This window comes from Mirounga leonina, unplaced genomic scaffold, assembly GCF_011800145.1.
Source record: "Mirounga leonina isolate KUSES-001 unplaced genomic scaffold, KU_Mleo_1.0 Mir_126, whole genome shotgun sequence".
Taxonomy (NCBI): Eukaryota; Metazoa; Chordata; class Mammalia; order Carnivora; family Phocidae; genus Mirounga; species Mirounga leonina.
Window position 1 is genome coordinate 11,500,289 of NW_023270314.1, and position 22,912 is coordinate 11,523,200.

The following is a 22,912-nucleotide window of genomic DNA, read 5'->3' on the forward strand; positions in this document are numbered from 1 at the left end:
CCTGCTTCTCCCTCTGCCTCTGCCCCTCCGCTCATGTTCTCTCTACCCCCCCCAAATAACTAAATAAACAAAATATTTAAAAAATAAAAAAAAATAAAATAAAATGGAAGTAAGAATAATAATTCACTAGAAACTCTTCTAACAGGCCTCTATTTCATCGTAACTTACAGAAATAAAGTTCTCCAATCCCTCCAAAAATCACTCCCTGATGCCCACCACGGGCTGACCACTTGCACCTGTAGAATCTTCTAAGCAGACCACTTTCTTAGTATGTCCCCACCCTTCCACTCTCACCCAATGAGCTGGACACTTAACAAGAGCCAGCTGCTTCTGACAGGTTATGGGTGTGAAAGGGGTTGTTTTCTCTGAAAATTATGTTGAGAAGTTTAAAAAGATTCAAAGGCTAATTATTTTTTAAAAAGTTATTATGGAATTAGGTGTATGTAAAACAGCTTTAGAAGAATAAGGAAAAAGGCATAAAACCATAGAAAGATTTTATAGAACACACTGAAAAATACCTTAAATTCTCTCTTCTGTAGGAAAGGGTTACTGTTAGGATATCCAATAGATAATGCCTCCTGGGTGCAGATTATGCTAAAAAGACAATCCAGATATTTTTTTAAAGATTTATTTATGTATTTTAGAGAAAGAGAGAGAGCAAGTGGGGGTAAGGGGGAGAGGGGGAGAGGGAGAGAGGGAAACTTAAGCAGACTCCACACTGAGTGCAGAGCACAACATGGGGCTTGATCTCAGGACCCCGAGATCATGACCTGAGTCAAATCCAAGAGTCAGACGCTCAACCAACTACGCCACCCAGGTACTCCTAGACAATCCAGATTTCTAATCAAAGGACCCATCCACAAAGAAAAACACTGACGCTGTAGAGGAAAAAAAAAAAACGGTGAAGGAATGTAGTGTATATTCAAGGTAATATTACAAATAATGTACCATTTTTTTATGATTCCCTGCTAACCAATTTTCTCAATTATCTACTCCACATCACATATGAGATCTTCATATCTAGCTACCCCCAAAAAAATTTATGGGAAAATTGTGAAGACTAAATAAAGTACTTGCACAGTCCATGGCACTTAGTAACATTCAACTAAAAACTTCTGCTTTACTTTAAGGGTTTTATTATTACCCTGATTGTCTACTGCTCTAAGAATATAATATTGCGGGCGCCTGGGTGGCTCAGTTGGTTAAGCGACTGCCTTCGGCTCAGGTCATGATCCTGGAGTCCCTGGATCGAGTCCCGCATCGGGCTCCCTGCTCAGCTGGGGGTCTGCTTCTCCCTCTGACCCTCCCCCCTCTCATGTGCTCTCTCTCTAATAAATAAATAAAATCTTAAAAAAAAAAAAGAATATAATATTGCTGTCTTCTAAAACATCCAGAAAAGTAAAAGGTGTACAACTTCCTTGTATCATTATTTTTTTATATTCATGCACATTATATATACCCCATACATTATTGGTCATATTAATTTCTGTGGTGGCCATTAAAAAAGTGAAGATATTTAATACTAATGAATGCCCCAGGAGACTGTACAGAGTCCCCAGGATTATACTTAACCACAAGGATAACATCACAATAATGCATTAATATGTCTGCATGACCGTGCACTTAAAGCTGACAAGAACATAGGAAAAATGATTGAGGTGCCAGTGTGGTACCATTGGAGGGGGTAGCCATTCTCTGATGAGGGAACAGATGGGGGAAAGGTCAAGGATACAGACCGAGGACAGTAACTAAGAGATAATGGCAGAGACCAAAGAGAAGCATGCAGAAACTGGCAATCATTTGGCAGGTAACAAACCTGCCAACTAAGGAGGCTACAGTTAAGGTAAAGAGAAAGATCTGGTGATTCAACCTCTTGCTCAGAACTGTTGAACACTAACAGAGATATTAAAATGCTTTTCTAAATTACTTAAAAGCAAAATCACATTTTTAAAAGTTCATGTCATTCTGACATTACAATCAATTTTCCTCTTCAAGGAAAAAAAATGTTACATAAAGAACAGCACTCTAAAATTAGAACAATGAAGTACCTTTTTTACTTTATTCAGTTGCGGGGGGAGGGTCAGGGAAGTAACACTAATATTCGATCTAAGAAGGATACAGTGAAACAGTACTAGTAATACTATCCTCTTGAGAAGCAATTTGACCAAATGTTTCAAGACTAATAAACCTTCATATCCTTTGGCCCAATATCACACATCCGGGAATCTGCCCTAAGGAAATAACTAAAAATATGAAGAAATCTATAGGCTCAAAGGTGTTTTCTGCAACATTTCTTATAATAGTGAAAAGTACGATGATAACAGAAAATATTTAATATAACATTGTTAAAAAAAGCAAACAAATGGGGCGCCTGGGTGGCTCAGTTGGTTGGGCAACTGCCTTCGGCTCAGGTCATGATCCTGGAGTCCCGGGATCGAGTCCCGCGTCGGGCTCCCTGCTCGGCGGGGAGTCTGCGTCTCCCTCTGGCCCTCCCCCCTCTCATGTGCTCTCTCTATCATTCTCTCTCTCTCAATAATAAATAAAAATCTTAAAAAAAAAAAAAAGCAAACAAAATTGAGCATATACTAAAAATATGACATAAAACATCATATGAAAAAGGCTGAAAAAAACTCCAAACTGGTGACTATTAGAATGGTGGTTTCAAAAGAGGTTTTCTTCCATTGTCTAACATTTCTGAAATGTTATTTTACTTTTAGAATTAAAACAAATTATATTTTTAAAATATGTACCTCAAAAGATTACATACTGTATTATTTCGTTCACACATTATTCTCATAATGGCAAAACTAGTGTTGGGTAGGGTTGTGAATACACAGAGGTAGCACTAGGGAATTCTGTGGTAATGGCACAGTTCTGAATCTTGATTATGGTAGTTACACAAAAGTATACACGGGCTAAAACTGTACAGAACTATACACATACACAGAAATGCAGATTTTTTAAAAAAAAGGTGAGATCTGTACATGGTCTGTAGTCTAGTCTGTAGTCTAGGTAACAGTAATGTACCAATTTCAACTTCCTGGTTTTCATACTGTATGACAGCTACATAAGATGTCACCATTGGGGAAACTGAGTGAGGCATATATAGGACACTACTGTTTTTGCAACTTCCTATGAGTCTCTACCTCAAAATAAAAGTTTTTTTAAAAAAATACATATGCTTGCAAATATATTATGCTTTTTTTGAGGGGGTGGGAGATGAAGGAATGTAAAATGAGCCATGATATACAGAACTTCCAAGACACTACTACATATTAACTATGCACAAAACCACATATGAGGCAAATAGCAGTCTTTAGATTGAACCATAACTTACTTAGGTCAGGCTTTAATAAAAGGCTTCAATTTAAATGGAAGTATCAGTCAATTTTCAGAATATGCTTAACTGAATAGTTCTGAATCTCAAACTTTATACTTACATATTCCATTAAGCAATAGCCCTCAGAATCCTCTCTCTTGCCAGAAAAGTCTAAACAGATATAAATATGATTTTCTTACATATATTCAATTTAAATATATAAATGACTAATACAAAGGATATGATAGTTCATGACCTCTAGTTTGTGCTACATGACAGCAACCACATCCATCTTAATCCTCCATTTTAACCTCAATGCCTAGCATGGTTCTTGATACCTACTGGGTTCCCAAGAACTATTTACTGACTCAGTGAATGAATTCATGTTCTAGCCAAGATTCAATGTGCAAGTCCCTCCAGCTTTAACCAAGAACGGGAGATAAAAATTAAGAGGAAAGGAGTGCCTGGGTGGCTCGGTCGTTAAGCATCTGCCTTTGGCTCAGGTCATGATCCCAGGGTCCTGGGATTGAGCCCTGCATCGGGCTCCCTGCTCCGCGGGAAGCCTGCTTCTCCCTCTTCCACTCCCCCTGCTTGTGTTCCCTCTCTCGCTGTGTCTCTCTCTGTCAAATAAATAAATAAAATCTTTAAAAAAAAAAAAAAAAAGTAGGAGGAAAGAGGAAAATAGGCATGAATTTGGCTACGGCCCAGCTTCTACCCATTCACCAGGTCAAAAGATTACATTAACCAACACTTCATCCTACTTTATCAATACAAAAAGTGACCTTAGGAAAACCTTGAATCATTTCCTCTGTTCACCTAAGTTTAAAAGAATTGTTTAATAATTAGAAAAAGAATTGAACTAATATCAGAAAATCCACCTCACTAATCTTTATCACCTAATGTTTTCAAGGAAACCAAATTTTCTTTGTTATAGGCAAATACATCAATTTTTTATCTGAAAAATCTTAGCTAGAGTTATGCAAAGCATCAAAAACCCCTTCCACACAAGCTCTAAGCTCTCAATAATCATATGTACATAATTATACATTATATATATATATCTATATATATAAACATAAAATACATAAATAACACAATTACAATAGAACTACTACCTTATAAGACACCTGTCAGACAGCAAGTCATGTCTATGTTGCTGGGTTTTTTTAAAGGTTTTATTTATTTATTTGACAGAGAGAGAGAGCACAAGCAGGGGGGAGTGGCAGACAGAGAAAGAGGGAGAAGCAGGCTCCCCACTGAGCAGGGAGCCTGACATGGGGCTTGATCCCAGGACCCTGGAGTCATGACCTGAGCCGAAGGCAGACGCTTAACCAACTGAGCCACCCAGGCACCCTTATGTTACATTTATTCATTCAAAAGTCCAAGGTACTGACAGTGTACAGACCATGCCCTTAGATTACACTCTATCTAGTAACCTAAAAGGCAAGCATAGCTAGTAAAAAGAATCAAGAAAACCAGGGTTTGAATTCCAATGCCACCTCTTATTAGCTATGTCTCTTGAGTCTTTATTTCCAGAACTTTAAAATAAAATCATAAAATATAAAAATGCTTGGCAAACTAGAAGGCCCCATACAAGTGTAAGGTATAGTACTGTACTTAGTTTTCATCAAGAAAAAATAAAACACTAGGATACCTCCCTACAGGTTATTTATTAGTTATAAGGGGAAAAAAAAGTAACTATACAGTAAATAAACCAGATTAACACCTTGAGCAAAATTTAAGAAAACAGGATACTAACCTCCAGGGGTTTATTTATAAGCTCCAACCTATACAATTTTAAAGTACTATTAAAAATCACTCTGCACAGGCGCCTGGGTGGCTCAGTTGGTTAAGCGACTGCCTTCAGCTCAGGTCATGATCCCAGGGTCCTGGGATCGAGTCCCACATCGGGCTCCCTGCTCTGTGGGAAGCCTGCTTCTCCCTCTCCCACTCCCCCTGCTTGTGTTCCCTCCCTCGCTGTGTCTCTCTCTGTCAAATAAATAAATAAAATCTTTAAATTAAAAAAAAAATCACTGCAAAATTAATACAGCAAAACAAACAGCAGAATCATATCTGCAAAGACTTCTATTGGAATTATCAGAGACAAAGTATAAAATAAGTACATTTAATAGGTTATTAAGAAATAAAAGATAGCTTGAGAACACGACCAAGAAAAAAGTGTAAGACTACCAAAAAATAATAAAAATAAAGCAGTCTTAAAAAGGAACTACATGAAACTTCTAAAAATGAAAATAGTAAATAAAATTTTTAAAAACTCAATGAACATGCTACAACATGGATGAACCCTGAAGACATTATGCTAAGTGAAATAAGCCAGACACAGAAGGACAAATAGTATATAATCCACTTACATGAGGTACCTAGAATAGTCAAATTCATAGAAAAAGAATGTAACATAGTTCTTGCCAGGGGCTGGGTGGAGGGGACAATGGGAAATTATTGTTTAATGGGCACAGATTTCAGTTCGTGATGATAAAAAAAAGTCGTGGGGATGGAGAGCGGTGATAGTGAATGTACTTAACGTCACTGAACACTTTCAAGTGGTTTAAAGTGGTAAATTCTACTTATGTATATTTTACTATAAAAATGAATATAATAGTTACAACAAAGTGGGAAAATTTTTTTAAATTCAATAAACTAATTGAACACAGCTCAAGCAAGAATTAGTTAACCGAGGGGCACCTGGGTGGCTCAGTCGGTTGTGTCTGCCTTCGGCTCAGGTCATGATCCCGGGGTCCTGGGATGGAGCCCCGCGTCAGGCTCCCTGCTCAGCGGGAAGCGTGCTTCTCCCTCTCCCACTCCCCCTGCTTGTATTCCCTCTCTAGCTGTGTCTCTCTCTGTCAAATAAATAAATAAAACCTTAAAAAAAAAAAAAAGAATTAGCTAACTGGAGGAAAGGATCTAATTATCCAGAACACAACACAGAAAGGTAAAAAAAAAATGGAAAATATGAAGACAGGTTAAGAGGCATGGAGGGTAGAGTAAGAAGACCTACTTCAAATACAAGTTCAGATAAAAAATATAGAAGGTAAAATTTGAGGAGAAAATGGCCAAAAGTTCTCCAAAACTGTTGAAAGACACCAATCATCAGATTCCATGGCCTAGTGAATTCCAAGCATGATAAATAAAAAGAAATCAACTTCTAGACATATCAAAATGAAAGTGTGGAAAACAGATTCTTCTTTTTTTTTTTTTATTTGACAGAGAGATAGCACAAGTAGGCAGAGCAACAGGCAGTGGGAGAGGGAGAAGCAGGCTCTCTGCTGAGCAGGGAGCCCGATGCAGGGCTCGATCCCAGGAGCCTGGGATCATGACCTGAGCCGAAGGCAGACGCTTAACCGACTGAGCCACCCAGGCGCCCCTGGAAAACAGATTCTAAATATTCTAAATATTTATATAATAAAAGAATGACAATTAGATGGATCACAGAGTTTTCAACAGCAATAAAAGCCAGAAGAGAATGGAATAAGATCTATAAGGAAGGAAAAAACTAACTGCTAACATAGAATGCATACTCAGAAAAACCTATCTTCAGGAATGAGACTTAGATAAAGATATTTTCAAACAAATGAAAAGTTTTCCAACAAAAGACCCTCACTAAAGAAAATTCTAAAGGATATATTTCAGGCAGAGAGAAAATGATCTTAGATCCCAAACAAGAGGTCTGAGATGCAAATGAAAATGATGAGCAAAGACACTTGTAAATGCAGAGGCAAATTAAAGCAACAGTGTTTAAAACAGTAATAATATCTAATTTGTTGGGATTGAGGGAAAACAAAAATAAAGGAAAAATACATAAAGTTTAACTTCCAAACTGGAAGAGAGAAGGAAATGAAATTTTCTTTAATTCGTGAAAATTAAAAGGAAAAGGGAATGATTAACAACAAAATTTAGATGGTGGTTTCTTAGAAGGAAGCATGTCAGAGAACGAACACAAGCGGTAAGGAACATAAACTGACTTCAAAGATACTGGCAATGTTCTAGATTTCAAGCTAGTTGGTGGTAATTCATTTTACAATTGTTTAAATTGTACATTCAGTATACTGTATGCTTTTGTTATAATAAAAGTAAAATTTTAAAATCAACACAAGAAAAAAATCAAATAGTGATCACTCTCTAAAAATCTAGAATACTTCACAAACTTTGGTCTTAAAAATTGAAACAATAGGGGCGCCTAGGTGGAGCGGTCGGTTAAACCTCTGACTCTTGGTTTTGGCTCAGGGTGGTGAGATCAAGGCTCGCGTGGGGCTGCACAAGCATGGAGTCTGTTTAGAGTTTCTCTCTCCCTCTCCCTTTGTCCCCCTCCCCCCAACATGTGCATACCAGCACACACATGCTCTCTCTCTCAAATAAGTAAATATTTTTTAAAAATTGAAACAATAAAAATATTATTTCATTTAAGAAATACTTATCGAGGGCCTAATTTTGCCTATAACTGAGCTGAGGGGTGGCATGAAGATTTCTAATCTCCCTTCTCTGCGTCTTCCTAACCCTTGAGAGCAGTATCGTCTAGTACAGTACAGTACTCACTGGCCATAAGTGGGACTATTCACATTTAAATTAACTAAAACCAAGTAAAATTTCAAATTTAGTTCCTCTGTAGCACCAGACACATTTTAAGTGCTCAGTAGCCATATGAGGGCCACTAGATTGAATAGCACAAATATAGAACATTTCCATTATTAGAGAAAGTTCAATTAGACACTGCTGCTGTGTTTTTTATAACACTAGAAATATATTGATAATTGAATAATCTTAAATACAAAAGAACACCTTAAAATTGATTAGATCTCCTTTTAAAGGCATTTTATTTCTATGAAACTGCAGCTCCTTGGTAGTATTCAAAACAGTTTGCTGTTTGTTAAAAACATATAAAAGTGTCAGTAATTGTCCACCATCCTGTGTCCCACCAAAAACCATCAGAACACAGCATTTTTTTTAATGAGCCAAAATTAAACAGTTAAGCACAGTGCCCCTGAACTGTAATACAAGCCATGTCATAGAGATACGAAAATCCACAGGATGAATGTATTGCCCCTTCTTGGGGGCACCAATTTTAGTTGACTTTAAAACACTGTTTTACATCTACATAAAATAGCAAAACATGAAATTCATGTGATTTTTAAAAATAAAACCCTATAGGAATCATGAAATTTTCTACTTATAGCAGGACACTTTGGGCTACCTCTCCAGACTTACGAGCATACCATTCATTTCTGCCAATAGGAGTATTTTGGAGGAAAAATGTAAGCATTGTTAAAATAAATGAATTCTATATGATTCTTTTATTTACCAGAAACAATGATATACAACAAAACTCTGTAAAACAATAACATCCTTAATATCTAAAGCAGCAAACCTCCAGTCGCCTTTAAAATTAAAAGACAGAGGGCCTAAACTACTTCAGCCTAATCTGAAATTTTGCTTTAGGCATTCTAACACATATTCAGTATTTCTATAGCACTCCCAATTTTTAAAATTACCTAACCAAAAACACTAAAAGGAAACAAATGTTAAGCCTTACTTTAACAGTCATTTAGGCTAGGTCTGCACCTTAAATTTTCTGCACCACCCCCCCAACGCTGCTAAGTGAATGAGGGAGTCAAAATGCTTCTCCATCTAGACAACTGAATGCAATTTCAATAGCGCTTATGCTAATAATTGGTTTATGTCCCCAGGAGGACTTCTGTGGCTCCACTTACATAACCCATTATGCAAAGTGCTGAACTATTCTTTCTCTAGAAAGCATTTTGAATACTGATATTTGTACAAGGTTTACTTGCTTTATTAAATAAAAAAGCTTTTCTTGCTCTAGCTTCAAAGATCTTCCCTGCAGAAGAGGTGAAAAGGAAAGCCAGTTTCTACTACTTCACTATGTCAAAGGCCAGTTATTTATCTTGTTGGCTAATCAACAGAGTAATGACTTACAGCAGCACCCCCAGGCAGTCTCCCCCCCCCCGCCCCCCAGTTCACCAGTTTCCTCTTGGGACTCTGGTTGAGAAATACAGCCTTAAATAATTTGAAGCAACTTGTTTGTACTGAAAATAATCTGAACTGCTCCTTGAAAGTCTTAATGTAAAACATGACAACATTAATTCAGCAGTGATGAGAATCAAAATACAGTTCCTATAGGGTAACAGAAGGGTAGAACGTACCCTCAAACCTAACTTGACTATGTATAACAAATTAGATGAGTAATCTCCCCCAATTCCCTGGTTCTGTTTAAGCCAAGATTTTCAGAATTCACAGAACCATAATCTTAAAAACAAAACTGGGGGACCAGCCAGAGTTGCCAACTTTTATTTTGCCAAGAACATTTAAAAAGAAAATAACTACCAATTACCACCACCATTATTTCATAAAATAACTAATATGCTTACATCAAAAATGGTAAAAGACAGTTTTAGAAAAAAATACTATCTTTTAAATTCAACAGAGTTAGCTTTATGAAAAGCTAACTCATTCTCATTTCAGACAAGTGAAAACTCTGTCATGGACTGACACCTCTCCATAGTCCAGCATTGGGGAACCAAAGGTCTAAGCAGCTAACTCCCACTTGGAAAAAGAAAACAACAGTAGGACATGCCCAAACCAAATATTAACCTATTCAATAATGAGGAAGTAGAGGCTTGAAGAGGTTTAGGGACTCTCCCAACATCTCGGACAAAGAATTTTGACACAGGTCTGTCTAATCCCAGAGTCAGAATTACTAACCATTATGCTAAGTTTCCTCTAATATTCTTTCAGTGGTATAAAGATCCATCCTAATCCAGTCACCTTTGTGACCAATGACAACTGAGGAATTTCCAAGACAGCTGGCTAGAGGTGTACTTCCCTGGCCATCACTCAGACCGAAGCTAAATGGAACTCCTGACCTTTGCCTCATTAATACCAGGCTCACTGCAACTAAGCCAACCAGCCCAGACAAAGCACACACAAAACCCCCTGCCTCCGACAAGACTGACGCAGGACTCTCAGGACATTCCCAAGAGCCTGTGATATAGTAAAAAACATATTTCTCAGAAACAAAAGGAATGTATTAATTCTCAAGAAGGAAATAAACACTTCCCTGGTAACTCAGTCTAAAAATAATAAACCTGCCCTCAAAAAGTTACAACTCTCAGCCTCATTCTGCAAACTATTACACATTAATACACAGGTTCCCCATATTTAAATATCAAACAGAAAACTACATGAAATTCCATAAGTCTACAGTCCTTAGTTTCCAAATAAAAATACGTAGTTTTTATATATGTATCATTACATGACGGAAAAAAGTAGCTTATCATTCCATCCCTCTAGGATAATCAGAACATTAAAGACAAAACTACCTGTGTTAATCAAAAGTACTTATAAAAGAGAGTTGAAAGAAAATAATGTAATTAAATACCATTTTCCATGAAAGGCACTATTAGCAGCCAGTAGGAATAGGAAACAAAAATTATATTTGGATATTCAAAGGCTTTTGATATTAAAACCAAAATTGAAAGTCATAAATATGAATAAATAGAATACCTATCAGAGATCTGCTTCCAAATCCTCACGTATCACTTGCCAACAAATGCCCAAAAGAAACGACTAAACAGCTCTTAAGTAACTAAAGCCTAACACTCTGGAACCAGTGAGTCTGAAATAGTTCATCCTCCATGAAATGGGGTAATGACAGCATAATATCCTTGCCTGCAAAGGCAAGAAAATTTTATTTCCCAACTGGATTTTCAATGATCAGATTCTTTGTACTCCATCTGAATCTGCGATGGGAGGGAGCAGAATACAGTACAGACTATCTCTTCCTTCTGTTTTAAACAGATGCCATCTAAAATAAAGGTTCATTTTTCTCTTTCCTTGTAAACTCCCTCTCAGCTCTTTCATCTCTTTATACAGATTCAACCAGTACATCCATTTGTATCACTCTCTACACCCATGTTTAATATATGCCTAGTACTGACCTCTCTCATGGACTACAAACCCATATTTCCAAAAGCCTCTGGGCAATTCCAGTGTTTTGCAAATATATAAAAAACTCAACATATTCAAAACTGATATTATGCACCTCCTTGCCTATATTTCTAGTAATAGTACTACCATCACCATCACCTACACTTAAAATGAATGTAATTTTCAACTTCCAGTTTCTCCAAACCTTTCCCAACAATCCCTCCTCCACCCACTCTATCTCAATGCCACTGCCCTTGCCCTGTGTGGATACTATACTGAAAGCTGGCTTTCTACAACAAATCATTTCACATACTACACTATTAGACCTAGTAGTTTCTCAATACCTCCTAAATGTTGAACTCCTAAATACAGCATTTAAACATGCTCCTCAATCCAGACCCACTTAAAATTTCAAACCTCATCTCTTATTTCCAAAAATGAACCCTATATTCTAAGAAACCTGTCCACTAACTTTTCTGTGTATGCAGTGAACTTTCCCACCTCCACCCTTGTGCTTACATCACTCCCTTTATTTGAAAAGCTTTCATCCACCTACTCCCGACCCCTAAATTCTTGTTTTAGAAAAGTCTTACCCTCTGCAATGTGAAACTCAGGCTACCAGTTTATTGAGAGGTAGCATGATATTGTGGAAATGCACAGGCTTTGGCACCAGGTGGACGTGGATTCAGACTGAGGCTCAGCTACTTAATATACTTGAGCATTGCCCTCCTTATTTATTAAGAAAGATGCTTATATGTTGTTGTGAAGCTTAGAAAATGTATGGAAAGCAACTAGCACAGAGCATGATGCTAAGTGCTCAATAGCTTCAGAGTATTTTTTACCTCCACCACCTTCCACTTTTTAGCTGATTACTCCAGTTAAAAATGAACTCATTTTCCTTTCATATAACTCCAAACTTTAGGTCAAACCACTCACACAGTAAGTATTTACATATTTTTATGTAAATATCTTACATCCCCTTCTAGATTTCAAATTCCTAAAGACCAAATACTTAATCTTTGTACCGTATAATGCCTAACAGTGCTTTTCATGAAACACACAACACCCACCTACAATGAAAAAACTTTGTAATATGCCTAAGCAATACAATTTACCTCTTCATGATTTCTGATACACCTTAGAAAATTATTGCCAAAACATGAATTTTAACGTTATGGCTGTATATTTGTTCCTACACGGTTGCCCAACATAGCTTGATGCCTAACACAGCAAAAATTCAGTACCCATTGACTTGAATAATACAATAAAATTTACAATGCAAATATTCAGTATCTATTGAATGGACTTGAACATAATAAAATTTACAGTGCCTAAGGGTACCTGAAATTCCCCGGTTACCTTTTTCTGCTCTTACAATTCTTGAAATATTTCCCTTCAAAACACATTAGCTATCATACTCTATGTATGGATCCATAATCATATCTGACTCCTTTTGCAGACTGTCTCGATTCAAAATTCCAATCATAAGCTCTAAACAATTAAGTACTTCCAACAGCTAAGAATCTACAGTTTCCATCTAAATCTAAAAGGTGGGCAACTAATCTTCCCTCCACAATTTTTTCCAAAGACTTTAAAAATCAACCACCCTTTGATCACAGTCAGTAAAGGAATAAAAGAAACAATTTTTAAGAAGTCATCCACCCTTTGCCTGCTGAAAATCAACAACACTGAAATAAATTTTCTTTTGCAAAGGAGAGCTCACTTACCACTGAACTTACCACTTCAGTCTATTTTCCCTAATGCATGACATTACCTCCCCTTCCAGTAGTGGGAGGAGATAGAATGAGGTAAGTACCCAAAAAACTACAGTATAAGTCCTAATATAAGCACAAGATGAGAAATGCAGTTACATGCCACTGGTTTCACAAAGGTGGTTTGTATATACGACAGTCACAACCTGCAGTAACCGCACTCTCTTGTGACCATAATTTAAAAATCACTATTAAATGTGGAAAGCCCTTATCGCCTACAAACCTTCCAGCAATGTACTACCTGAAATCTGTTCACTAAAAAAACTACCTACATCACTTTCTCCTCTAGGAAATTCTCAATTTATCCGAGGTAAACACTTCAAAATACAGGTTCTCACACACACACACACACACACACATACATACACACACACACACACCACCTCTGTCCACCTGTGTGAACCTCTGCATTGCAGCACAACTCTTAACAGTAGAGGGAATCTCTAAGGAGTTACTGTGAAAATTTTTTCTTTAAAAGTTAAGGAAAATGACAGGTCCAAATATGAAGGTATACAAACTTCGGAGAAGAGGGGGTACAAATAATTCTCCAACCCTCCGTAATCAATTCGTGCAATAACCGCAGAATGAACTCGCCATTCAACTGTGACTTCAGATGGCCACCAAAATTAGGAGTGCATATTACAGAATGGCATCCTTTTTTTAGGTCTGCAAGAAAATAAGGGAACTTAACTACTGATTTTCCTCAAGCAAGCTGTTTTTCTAAATGACTTCAGCAACAGCTTGAGCAAGCTTTCCAGTGAGTAAAGATCATGGGAGGCACGCCGGTGCCACACTGATGTACGTATCCAGAACCGGTCCTGAGCGCAGTCCAAATCGATCCCCGGGCAACCCCTAGGCGGGTCTGGATGAAAAGCTTTGCAAAAGATCCCCGGCATCTACACACGCATCGCCCAGCCCTGGGACTGAGAAGACGACACCCCTGGGACCCGGGCTAATTACTGACCCGAGGACAGACCCGGAGGACGCGAAAGTCGGGAACTGGAGCCCAAGATTGAGTCTGGTGTCCAGGTTCCCAACCCCAGGTCGACAGAGAAAACCAAATCCGGGAGGCAACGCGAAGATTTAGGGGAGCAGAAAAGAGGAGGTCGGACGGACCGAGGCCCAGCCCATCCCCACTCTCAAGTCCCAACGGCTACAACCGCTCCAGGAACCCCCTCCCCGGCTCCGCCCCGCCCACCCCAAGGCCCCGCCGCCCGCTCCTTCCCGCCCGGCGGACTCGGCGAGGAGGTCGGCGGTGGACAAGCCCCTTCCCCGCACCCCGACAGCCGAGCCCGCAGCGTAGAGCGGGCAGCGGGGGCCCGAGAGCACAAGCCCTGACGCGGCCCGCGGCCGTCCGGGTGTGCTCCTCCGGCCACTCACCGTCGGCCTGGGCGCTGGGAGGAGGCAGGCGCGGGTCGGCGGCCGCGGACCCCCGGGCTCCAACCCGGGCAGTAGCCCCTACTCGGAGCCGATCGAGGCTCAGCAGCTGTGCCTACAAGGCCTCTCTCCGGCCCGAACCTTGGAAAAGCACTTCCGGGGAAGCGGGGGAGGGAAGCGTTTTGGCACCGGAACTGCTCGCGGGCGGGAGCTGCCAGGGCCTCCCAGGCGGGGCGGGGCGGGGCGGGGCGGGGCGGGGCCTCTCCCGCTGAGCGCCGTAAAGCCGCCCCCAGACTCGTCACTAACCCTTTCTGCCCCGAGGCCTCTCGGATCTCCAGGCAACGGCTGCGTCCCTTACTGCTCTTCCAGTTAGTCCACTCCAGCCACCTAATTTTACGGACCAGGAAACCGAGGATCGGAGAATTTGGGTGCAAGGGTCCGGCGTATACAGCCGGCCTCCCGACTCTCCAGTATGCTCTCCACTCCAGTCCGCCTCCTTTAAAAATAGAGATAGTTGACATTTACTGAACGCTTACTGCGCGACAGGCACTGTATTACGCGCTTCGGATGCTTAACTCGGTCAATCATCCCCATACCCCTTGAGGTTGTTATTCTTATCTGTATCTTGCAGAGAAGGAGGCCGGTCAAAGATACTAAACCCAATACCACAAACAGTGGCTCTCGATTTTAACTTGTGTTGTGTGTATAAATCTCATCTAGCCCTAACAAGATTTTTAAGCTCTTTAAGAGCAGGAGGCAAATTATATTCCTATACTTGGAATTTGAACAGAAGCCAAGAGCCAGGAGATTCTGGAATCTTATTGCCTGCATCCTGTTATGTACTTTTACTTTTTCACCTTGAGCAAGTTGCTTGACTTCTTTAAGCCTCGGTTTCCTCATTTGCGTGTGTGCGTATACATATACGGACAATCATCTCTGGATTGTGTAGGAATTCAAAATGAACATGCATGATAAACCCTTCAGTGTACTTAGTACCAAGTAGGACTGGATAAAAGTCAACAATTCTCCTCCATCACCATCAAGAGGAACAATTTCTCCTCCTGTGGATCACTCTAGTAGGGGGCAGTTTGGAAAACTGTGGGTTAGCAATAGGCGATGGAAAAGGTTAAGGAAATAAAGAGTAGAGGGTTTTGCAATAGGAAAAATGAAGGTAGGTAAGCCAAAGAATGTCCTGGGGCCAGCCTGGATACTTGTGACACTGGGAGCTCGGACAGTCTGAGGACCCACAGGGTCAGATGCCAAGCAGGAAAAGAAGGGGCGGGGGGGATGAGGAAGGAATTCCTCAGCCACAAAATCAGGAAAGCACCGAACATCTGAGGCAGATTCTGTATCTGAGGCCAGATATGGGAGGGAGGATGGGGGGGGATCCTCTTAACATGCATACTGTCTGCAAAACAAATTTACAAGCAGCTCTTAAAACTGTGGGGGAGGAAGGTTTTTAAAAATTTTCTAGCAAGAAAGGCAGGAAAATGGAAATGGTTCAAAACCCATTATTATGAATTTAAGATGTAAACAATGCCTTTGCCATTGGCTTTATTTACAGGGCTGTCTTGTTTATTTTATTTTTGTGTTTGCAGAAGTGTTTGTAATTACTTCCCTAATACCCAAATTTAAGCAGCCTTTCGTGCCTCACAGTGTGAAGAAGTGAAAAACAGAGCCTGGATTGGCAGGACTCACTAACTTCTCTTTCCACAGAGGAGCTTAGAAGGATAGTGAGAAGGAATCCTGACCTTGTCAGCCTCCCGCAGGACTCAAATATGCTAGAGGTCTATCACCGAACTAGTTATCTAACTAGTAAATGGCACAGTCAGGATTTGAACGTGTGTCTGTCTCCTTGGATGCTTTTCATCACTATGCCAGTGGTTTTCAAACTGGTAAGTGCATCAGAATTACCCAGAGGTCTTGTTAAAACACAGATTGCTGGGCCCCACCCCCCGAATTTCACTTAACCATGCTAGTGCTTCTCTGAGCTGTCCTCCCTGGACTAGCAACATCAACATCGTCTGTAAACTTGTTAAAAATGCAAATGATTAGGCCCCACTCCAGACCTCATGAATCAGAAACTCCAGGGTGGGGCCTAGCAATCTGTGTTTAAACAGGTCTTGCAGGTGACTCTGATAGATTCTCAAGTTTTAGAAACACTGCACTCTACTATCTTGTCTTCCACATAACTCTTTTTTCTAATTATCCCCAACAGGAATAACTCCACTGAAGCAAAAGTTCTCCCGTTGAATTAAATGATGTGTGGAAGCATTTCTATTCATGTTTTGCTCTCAGTGGGAGATGAGGCTAGAAAAAAAAAATGAGTATTCATGGAGGATTCTTTTTTGATTACTTTAAATCTGTACTGAAATTTAACCAGATAATACTGGGTTAGGGGTGGAACTAATCTTATTTGGGAACTGCTCTGTGGCAGGGCTTTACATGCATTTTCTAAATTAATCTTCACTACACTAGTATGAGGTTTATGGTCTTAATTTTACAGAAGAGAAAAACTGAGACCTAGGTGAAATAAGTGACTTAAGGCCACATTCTTATTGAAAGGGCAGAACTCTGGGTTGTTCAAACAAAGATTTCTCTAATTCCAAAACTCATGATCTCTCCACTTCGTGGCAGGAGCTTGGAGAACCAAATTCCAGTGTGGGCTCCACCACCCAAACTATGCAACATTGAGTAAGCGACTTAATCTCTATTTCAATTTCTCCATCTATAAATAATGTTATCATAAATCTTTCCCTCCCACACTGGAATGTTAGAACAAATGAGGAAATAAAAGTATAAGCACTTTGAGCTTTTTGAAGAAAAACAGTAAAAAGGCAAGTTATTACAGTATTGTGTATTTAACCAAGTGTTGCTATGTGAGCCTGAGCATCAAATCTTTCCTGGTTATCTGCTGATTCATACATAAAAGGTTCAAAGGCTATACTTGAAGCCAAAGAAAAAGTTGTTTGACTTCATTTGTCAGTGTCTCCTAGAAGTTAAAGAAGATGACAGAGAATTTTATGCAACTCTTTTAAAAATTACAGGGACTCTCTCACCAGGTTCATAGCTCCAGGTTGTTGCCAAATTGCTGGCCCACCCTCATCCTAGAGATCTTTCCTCCAAACCTTTTTCTTCTCCCCATTACAGGCACCCCTCCACCCTCCTGCCTCCACCCACTAGGCAAAGATTTAAAATTCCTCTTTATTATGTAGAAGGATTTAGCTCAATCCTCCTCTCAGGCCAGACTCCAGGCCTATCTTTGTTGACAGAATCGCCAGGTTGCACAAATCCAGGGGGTACCATTCATAAAGAATACAACCTGAATGGTGCTCAAGAGGGTGCCAATTGTACAAGCCACAATAGGAATGGTCCCCCTGGAACCGTGCAAGGTTTGGCCCTGTCCATGCATAGCTTCCACCCCAAAAATCCATTAAGGTGTTTTGTGAAACAAAAGAGCCATCTACTTGGGTGTCCACCGCTTGCCAGACTTTCAAATAATAGGGCTTCTTTGTTTTTTGTCTGTTTTAACCTAGGCCAGATCAAATGCTTAACTCACCAGGCTTAAGTCCTGGGTTCCACACTCTGCTATAGCATTTTTCACTCTCTTCTGTGACATTATTGCCTATTTCCCCATTAGACTTGTGAGTTTTGTAAAGATTTTGTCATATTTTGTCTTCCCCACCTTTTATTCATGCCTTAGCACAAGTGCTTGGAAAGCATTTGCTGATTTGACTAATAGCACAGTGTACTTGTATGTATGTGCTAATATAACTGGCCGATATTGGACATTAAATGGCCCTCAAATGTGTTGTTTGACCCACAGACTTTTGTACTAAGAAACAAACTGAGAGGTCAAAATTAAAAAAAGAGAAGAAATAAACAGTCAAAAATTTTTAAGTGAGAAATATCATGTAAAGTAAAAATCCCAATTTCTGGCATCTCTTGAAAATTTAGACACTCCGGCAGACTGGATGTGCATCCCCCACGGCATCAGTGTCTTTAGCTCAGATGCAGCTCCTTATTCGGGTAGTGCAAGAAGTCAGCCTCACTCACATGTGAAATCTTCATGGTGGGCACCGAGTTTGGAGCCTCTGACTGGTGTGTGGGATCCTATGGACGTTTTGAAGAAACAAGTATAGAAGAGTGTAGATTTCACAGGTGCTCATATCTGATTATTGCAGTGTATTTTAGGGTAATTTTAAATTGTTTTTCCGGGGTGTCTGGGTGGCTCAGTTGGTTAAGCGACTGTCTTCGGCTCAGGTCATGATCCTGGAGTCCCGGGATCGAGTCCCGCATCGGGCTCCCTGCTCGGCAGGGAGTCTGCTTCTCCCCCTGACCCTCCCCCCTCTCAAGTGCTCTCTCTCTCTCTCATTCTCTCTGTCTCAAATAAATAAATAAAATCTTTAAAAAAAAAATTGTTTTTCCGGGGTAGACAATTGTGGGATACCATGTTGTACCATTTCTAAACAAGCCAGGCAAATGGAGACATCAAATGATAAATATTACCACCAACATTTTAAAGGCGTTGTAGCTAATGTTATTTGTCAACAGCCTTGAAAATCGAAAAGACAAATAATAGCAAATACTTGAATAAATGTCATGATAACTAATGTAATGGAGTATGAGCCTTTTCTCCGCCCGACCCCCTCATGCCAGCTGGAGAGACACAAACACCACTAGTTCTAGTAAGTAATGGAGCCAGGACTGGAACCCAGGCGATCTGTCTCCACAGATGTGAAATTAACTACGAAACTAATATTTATTGAGCCTTTCCCATGTGCTAGAGCCATGACTGCCTCTCAACTGAGACTACCAGATTTATGGAAGAGTGCATGCTATCTCTTCCAGGTTTTTAATAGGTGCTGTAATAAACCTACACAGAACCTTCTCATCTCTCTCTCTCCCTCCCACCCCAGGTCATGTTGATATGTTTATAATCTTCAGTTTTGAAGTGTGTAAATCTAAAACTGAATGCCAGAAATCTATGACTTCCTTTAATTCCAATATAATTCTTGCACAAAGTTTGTTTTTTTTGCAAGTTATCATGAACAGCCCTATGCATGTGACAAACAAAAGATATCTTTTTAAAACAATGGAAGCAATTTGAAGCAATATAATATTGACACTGGAAACCAATATCCGTAGTTAAATTGTGCTTGTGTGGAGAAATGGGAGATAACAAGTTTGAATTCAAGCAAAAATGTCACATTGACATAAATGCAGTAAAAGTTCAAAAATGAAAAAAAAAAAGTTAAAAAATGGAGGATCTGGGATGCCTGGATGGCTCAGTCAGATCAGCATCTGCCTTTGGCTCAGGTTCTGATCCCGGGGTCCTGGGATCAAGTCCTGCATCGGGCTCCTTGCTCAGCTGGGAGCCTGCTTCTCCCTTTGCCTGCCTTTCCCCCCTCCTCATGCCCTCCCTCTGACAAATAAATAAAAAATAAAATCTTCAAAAATGGAGGATGTAAAAGGGAATGGTCATCAATTTTTAGCATATTTTACATTTAAGTAAACATGAGAAAAAAAAATATTAGAACTGACACCTCCCTTTAAAAGGTTTCAAGAATTAAACTTCTGTTGTTGTCCAGATTGGGCTGTTCAGTGAGTCTCCAGACCTTAAGAGGTTGCATTCCACCCTCGTTGTTTCTCATGCAACTGTGGCCCAGTTCACTCTGCCTCAATTTCTCTTTCTGCAAAATATGCACAATAAGTGCATCTTGTACCATAGAGATGTTGTGAGACATAGCTAATAAATGATTATAAAGCATAGTTCTTTGAAGTATAAAGTACTGCATAATTACTAAATACTATAATAATCATCCTCATAATAATAGTAATTTTCAACCAACACATCAACCAGACCCAGATGCTTATTCACCTCCCATTTAGGCAACAGTGTATCTGCCACCTATGAAGTAAAGTAAAAATCTTAAACTACAGGCGAGCTCCACCTCTTCCTCTTCCCTATGCAGAACGTGAAGTCGGTCTGCCAGAGATCTATCTCAGTCGCCTCACCTGCTAGCTGTATGATCCAGCTTGCATGAGACAGTGAAACCTCTCCAGCCTCTACTCCTTCCACTGTCAAATGACAGTGAGAGTAACGCCCACCTCACAGGATTGTTGTGAGAGGTCAACCAGTGAGTACATGCAGAGCCATGCACAGTGCCTGGCAGACCGTAAGAGCTCACTGACTGCCAACGGCGCTAAGGACGAATGTTGAGTAGCCGTCTAACCATGGTACTGAATGAAAAAAAGAAAAATCAGTACATTCAGTTTGGAGGATGATCTGAGCTGCCCTCCAGATGATGTGAACATTTATCAAATATAAGCAGTTAATATTAAAATTTGATAGCAAAGTAAAGATTGAGAGGAATTTGTGGTGGAACAGATACATATATATTTATTTTTATATAGTGGAATATTACACAGCTATAAAAAAGAATGAGATTGTGTCATTTATAACAACATGGATGGAACTAGAGGGTATTAAGCTAAGTGACATAAGTCAGACTGAATAGCATTGTATGGTGACAGATGGGCGCTACATTTGTGGTGAGCATAGCATAATGTATAGACCTATCAAATCACTATGTTGTACGCCTGAAACTACTGTGTGTCAACTACACTCAAATTAAAAAAAAAAAGAAAGAAAGAAAAGGTGAGACATTTTACTTACCCAATGTGTTTGTTTGTTTTAATAATTGTACATGAAATAAATGACTACATTTTGGGTATAGATGATGAGGGGAAAAAATAGAGTAAAATGGAAAAGTACAATGCTCCCCATTCCCCAGCCCACTCCTCTCTGCAGTTGGAACCACTGTTAATAATTTGGTGTTCTCATTCCAGACCTTTTCCTGTGCATTTACATTCATGTAAACAAAACAGAATTACCCAATAAATAGGTAGATAAAGTATGTACTTAAGGCACCAACAAATCAAGACCCCCCAATTTTTTTTTGTAAAGAACTTGACATTTTTATAAATGCATAGATCTTTAAAAATCAGAATTTGTTGGGACTTCCTTATGCTTATTGAATTTTAGCATTGTTTTAATCTTAAAGTAAATAACAGGGATATTATTTCATATGTACCATAAGCTCTTTAGTGCTTAGGACCTTTCTTAAGATCTTAATCCAAGCTTGCTTTATAAAGGCTAGAAACACCTATATTTTACAAAACATAAATATAATCATATTGTTTTGCAGCTTGCTTTATTTGTGTGAGTGATTTTAAACATTGTGCTATTTACTTACTGGCAACCCAAATAAGAAGGAACTTTCCCCATATCTGTCATTATACTCCACCAAGAACTATCCCTGTGTAAGGGCCTTATTAGGACAATTTGAGTTTCAAAAGCTTTCTTTCTTGGTAAAGCAAATTTCATTTTCCATCACATTTTCAAGCCAACGTAATACAATCCTTTTTTAATCTCCTCAGAGTGTATGATGGAGAGAAATCCTGCAGACCAGGAGCTTTCTAAATGGTGACTATGGAGAGACGCCAAGGAAATCAAATGGTGCCAAGTGCAAAATCCTCAAGTTGCTCTCTAAACTAACAAATTTGTTTAGAAGCTGGATTTTACTGAGGCAGGAAGCATTTCACCCACAAAGGTAGAGCACATGGGGAGACTGTATTTGGGACTGGGGAAGAAAGAAGAAAAGTAAAGCTACATTGTACTTCAGAAGACAGTAAGAAGAGAATACTCCCCAAAGAGAAGATTAATGACCTTTTGTGAAGGAAGAAAGAATGCTTAAGCAGTAGTTTATAACTACATGTATTTAAAATATTTCCCTTATAGTAAATTAACTGCTGAAATGTTATTATTCCTTCAATAAGTTCAACGTACTTAGAAGATACAAACATAGGGGCGCCTGGGTGGCTCAGTTGGTTAAGCGACTGCCTTCGGCTCAGGTCATGATCCTGGAGTCCCGGGATTGAGTCCCGCATCGGGCTCCCTGCTCAGCAGGGAGTCTGCTTCTCCCTCTGACCCTCCTCCCTCTCATGCTCTCTATCTCTCATTCTCTGTCTCAAATAAATAAATAAAATCTTTAAAAAAAAAAAAAAGAAGATACAAACATATATGTAAAGAGATAGATCAAATATATAGAGATATAGATCTATAGATCTAGATATACTTGAAATAACCCCGACTCGAAACTACTACAAATGTTTATTACACACATACTGTGAGTAAGACACAGGGGGTATGACTAAGAATTCTAGTCACAAAATCTGCCCTCTAAGAATCAAAAGGCCAGTTGGAGAGAGAAGTTATAGACTCACAGAGGAGGAACCACAACAGTGCAAAACAGGCTGTATGGTAAATGCTAAATGAATAATAGAACCTCTTATCTTTGGAGACCTCTTCCTTCATGCACAGTCTTAGGACCAAGTAAGAGGTGGGACTTAAGTTGTGTTTAAAGGATTTGTAGAAATTATAGGGAGAAGAGGGAAATAAAAAGGATCCCAGCTTTCAAAA

The 22,912-nt window shown here is 39.4% G+C and overlaps 1 protein-coding gene across 1 annotated transcript in view; it reads right to left on the reverse strand.

The window, feature by feature from the left end:
- Positions 1-22,912, reverse strand: part of FRS2 (fibroblast growth factor receptor substrate 2) — a 116,743-nt gene that overhangs the window by 93,316 nt on the left and 515 nt on the right. Inside the window, exon 2 of the mRNA XM_035002164.1 lies at positions 14,734-14,923. The gene's annotated coding sequence lies outside the window, so the exon portion shown is untranslated. The remainder of the gene's footprint in view (positions 1-14,733; positions 14,924-22,912) is intronic.